Source organism: Seriola lalandi, unplaced genomic scaffold, assembly GCF_002814215.2.
Source record: "Seriola lalandi dorsalis isolate HSWRI2012SDOR001 ecotype SW California unplaced genomic scaffold, Sedor1 jcf7180002054366, whole genome shotgun sequence".
Lineage (NCBI taxonomy): Eukaryota > Metazoa > Chordata > Actinopteri > Carangiformes > Carangidae > Seriola > Seriola lalandi.
The window spans coordinates 208,580-213,372 of NW_019524919.1; positions in this window are offsets into that span (position 1 = coordinate 208,580).

The window sequence follows — 4,793 nt, forward strand, 5'->3', positions numbered from 1 at the left end:
TAAAGGCAAAAAAAAACCTTGTGTGTCCTAAAACTCTTGAGTTCACAGATCATGATAATATGAATAACCTCTAAGTTTTGTCTCTTCGTTCATCAGCAGAAGAAGAGTGGGACTGAAACAGCAGCCAAAGTCACAGGTTTATTACTGACAGCACAGTGATGCTGTTCCTGCAGCTCAGATCATGATCACACATGAACCTGTCTGAGACGACGTGCCATCATCAGTAGAAAGTGAAGAGACGTGTGGATGCTTGGACTCATCTCAGGAGACCTGACGAGTTCATGTCCGACTGTTGAAGCAGTTTTCAGGGTCACAGAGTTTTGAGTATCGGCTGTGGTCAGGTTTGGTTATGAAACTCTTCTGGCAGTCAGGTCTGGCAGAAGTTTTAAAGCCGGGCCAGTGTTGCTCAATCAGCCGTGCCTTTCATCAGCACAGCTCACAAATTAAATAGGAGCTGATGGCTGGAAGATAAGACTAATCTCAGCAGATCTGCAGATCGTCAGCTCTGCTGCGTCTTATCTGCGGAGCTGGCAGAGGAACGCTGCGATACGAGGCAGCGCGTTGTCATCACACCACGCCGTCTGACCTTTGTCACCATTAAACCGGAGCCAGTCACTTTTATAATCTGTCTGCTGGGAACACACTTCATTCATCCTGACGCCGCCTCTGGTGACAGTCCGACGGTTTAGAGGCTGTCAGGTGGCGTGAGCCAAGGTGTCGCCTCAGGGACGGACACACCTTGGAACTAGAATTACAGCCTGGTGGTTGTATCCTTCCGCCAACCAGCCAAGTTACAGTAAACAAGGTCTCAGTCTCTCCCTCCTGAGTCACAGTGTCAAATAATGCCCTGAGGTCTTTCTGCAGAACATTATGATGTCACAGTGAAGTTGACCCTTGACCATCTGGATATAAAATGTCATCGCTTCATTTTATCCTTATTTTATATATTTGAGTTCAACTGTGTCGTAATTATTGGATTAATCTGTGAGTTATGGCCAAAAACATGTTTTGTTAGGTCACAGTGACCTTGACCTTTGACCTTTGACCCCCAAATTCTAATCAGTTCATCCTTGAGTCCGATTGAATGTTTGTGTCCAACCTGAAGAAACTTCCTCAGGATGTTACTGAAATATTGTGAGACAGACGACCAGAAAACATAACGAATATATTTAATTTATTTGTGCACGTTTGTTAAAACAACATACATATAAAAGATCTATATGTTTATATATGTTTAATTTGTTGTATTCATTTATCATTAATTATGAACATGAAAGTTCTCAGACTTTTGGACTGTTTCTAATAACATATACTGACAGGCTGTGGATGGATATATATTTATGTAACCTATGTCTATTATATAAGCATACATACATAAACATATATTTTCTTTATTCTAGACATATACTGTAATTCAACATGTGAAATTCATTCCAATTTCTAATAGTTTCAAATATGATATAAAATAAAACTTATGTTGACTGCATATATGAAACATATGGACATATATTACATTTGTGTCTTTTTAATGAGCATAAACACTTTTCTCTGCCAAGTGACAGAGTGTTCAGTCAAACATCCACTGACTGTTTATTTCAGTTGTTTTCTCTCCAACATTCATCATGATTCATGACCACGGGTCTGTTGTTACTGTGAATGGTTCAGTGTCTCTGACTGTAACTGAAGTTATTAGACAGTGTTCATTCAGTACAGACGAGTCTCCATGACTACAGGACTGAAGGACCTCAGGACATGAAGGTCAAACGAGAAGAGCTGCAGGTAAAATCACCTGGACATGACACAAAGAAACTGCAGAAGTTGGAACTTAAAATAAAACTGTAATCAAGTTATAACATTCGTTAAATGTAATTTTATTCTGAAAGGACAAAGAAATGATGTTTAAAAACATTTAGATCTATTTAATATTAGTTTTTTTGTAATTACCCTGAAAGATTGTCAAGTATTCCATATAATCATCACATGAACCTACTGTAAATATATGGAGTTAGATCCAGCTTTTACTTTTTATTCCTCCGCCCGGCAACAGTCAGAGCGGCAGCCATTTTGTTTTGTCCGTCCATCTCGTTCTCGTGGACATTATATCTCAGTAACACCTTGATGGAACTTCTTCAAATTTTACACAAACATTAATTTAAACTCAGGGATGAACTGATTTGATTTTGGTCGTCAAAGGTCAAAGGTCAAGGCCGTGCTGATCTAACAAAAACTTGATTTTGGCCTTTTTGAATGTAATATCTCCTCATGGGAATCCCTTCAAATTTGGCACAAAAATTCACCAGGACTCAGGGATGATCTGATTAGATTTTGGGGATCAAAGGTCAAGGTCACGGTGACATCATATTCTTGTGAATGCAGTATATCAGGAACGCCCAGAGGGAATTTTATTACACGGTACAACCACGAGGAGGTGATTCTACTTTATAAATTATATGTTATGTCTTGTTATTTGTTTAGGTTGATAAACAGTAAGTTGTGCGTTTGTGTTGATAGGAAGCTGTACAGTGATGGTGATGATAGCTAATGCTATCAGCTAACCAGGAGAGATGAATCCCACCCAGCAGACCTCCAGCTGCACCAGTCTCCGGTGCATCTGACCTGCAGGGTGTCGATCTAATCTGTGGCTGCAGCCAGATACCTAATTATTATCCACATTCCCAGCTTGACTCTTATCAGGTGCGGACAGATAACAGCTGAGCGCTCTGTGTTATCATGTTCCCGAAAAGTGAGAACAAAGCTTTAAAAAGATACATGGTAATTATTTCCTCACACGTCCGGTTTATCAGGCTGTAGCATCTGCACAGCGCGGCTTTCCCAAACACCTCCATCACTAAGAATCATTCAAACACTGATGAACTGATAGTGAACGTCCATTATCCTGCAGTCAGTGTTTAATCAGATTGAGACACTATAACGTGACCTAATGACCTGATGTTAAATATCATGTTAAATAATGTCATCACTCACTCACAGTCAGTCTGATTTATTCTGCTGGATTAGAAGCAAATGTATGAAACATGAATTATTACATGCAAATGAATTAAACTAATTATGGAAAGACAATAAAGTGAAGCTGTGCAGAGACACTCTTTATTAAATTATAGCCACGTGGTGAATCATGTGCTCCCATCAATCATCACAGTGACTCCAGAAATGAAGCAATGCTGCATCATCATGATCCTGAACATGGAGTTAAAGTCTGTTTATTCATAAAGTCTCAGTTCACAGATGCAGATTCTGCTCCAGCTGCTGCTGCATCTCGTCCTGTCACTGTCTCAGTTTTCACACTGGACAAACGTCTCATTGTTCTCTCTGTTGGTCTCAGACAAATGAATCAAACTAAGTTTGTTTTTGAATCGTGTCGTAGCTGAAGAACAACAGGACAGAGGTAAAACGACGAGGTCAGACAAGACTCATGTACAATTACACACATGAGAACATAAAAACACGACGCACGTTTTCTACAGTAATGTGAGGGTGAGATCTGTTAAATTACATCTACAAACTTCATTTTCATTAAGACGTTGATTTTTATGGAGGAGCAGTGATGTCACAGGAAAAGTAATAAAACATTTCCTTGATTTCATATTTGAATAGGTATAAAAAACAGGAATTGTAAAGAGAATTTATAAATTAACGATTAATTCTTCTATCGATACTTCAGAAACAAAAACAGCATAAAACTCATTAAATAAACTATTTATAAATACATTTATTGATTCATGAATAAATAATAGAATTTGACAAACGATTTCACTTCGTTCCCTTTTTCTAGCCGCTTTTCCTATTAGCTCATTGATTAGCTTTGTCATTTAGCTTCTCCTGTTAGCCTCTCTGTGACACTCTGAGCCTTCAGTGCTGTAAAACCAACTTGTTAGCTCTGCAACCAATCAGAGAACACATTACATCCCATGGCCAATTGGGATTGTTTATCCTGGTTTTACAGCACTGAAGCCCAGAGTTTCACTGAGATGCTAAATGGAGAAGCTAACAGGAGACGCTAAGTGACTAAGGCTAAATAGAGAAGCTAACAGGAGAAGCTAAGTGACTAAGCTAATTGATTAGCTGACAGGAAAAGCAGCTGGAGAAAGGAAATGGAAATGGCATCAGGAACCAGGAATGTTCTCATTTTTAAAATGTCTTTTCAAATAGTTTTTTAAATTATATTATTTATTCATGAATTAATAAATGTTTTTACAAAAGGCTTATTTGATGAGACTTTTATGCTGCTGTCTTTTTATAATTCCTATTTTTAATTAAAATATGAAATTAAGGAAATGCTTCATTGCTCTTATTTCCCTGTTTATCATATGATCATGTGATCCTTGACGGTTGAGCTGTTTAAGTCTGATGACTGAGACTCGACCTGCAGCTGATACAGTGTGTTCAGCTGGGAGTGGCGTCCAGAGACATGGTGACCTGGATCAACACTGTCAACAATACACAGTGATAAACACATTTCACATGACTGACTGACATCTGCAGCTCCTGCTGCCGTTTGAAGTGAAGACAGTTAAAGTTGTAAAGTGCAGCCTGTTACAAGATGAAAATATATCAAAAATAAAAAGTTACAATGCGAAAAACTTAAATTTCAAATTGAATTTTATCCAATTTTAACTGTCGTGTGAACCAAAGTTTCAGCTCCACACAGGCCCCTCCTCTTTCACCATATTTGGATTAGCTGGGAGTTAGTGGGCGGAGTCAGACTCTGCCTAGATGGCAACGGTGAAGCAGCTCACTCTGAGTCTCAGAAACCTGTGAGTGACGCCACAGAT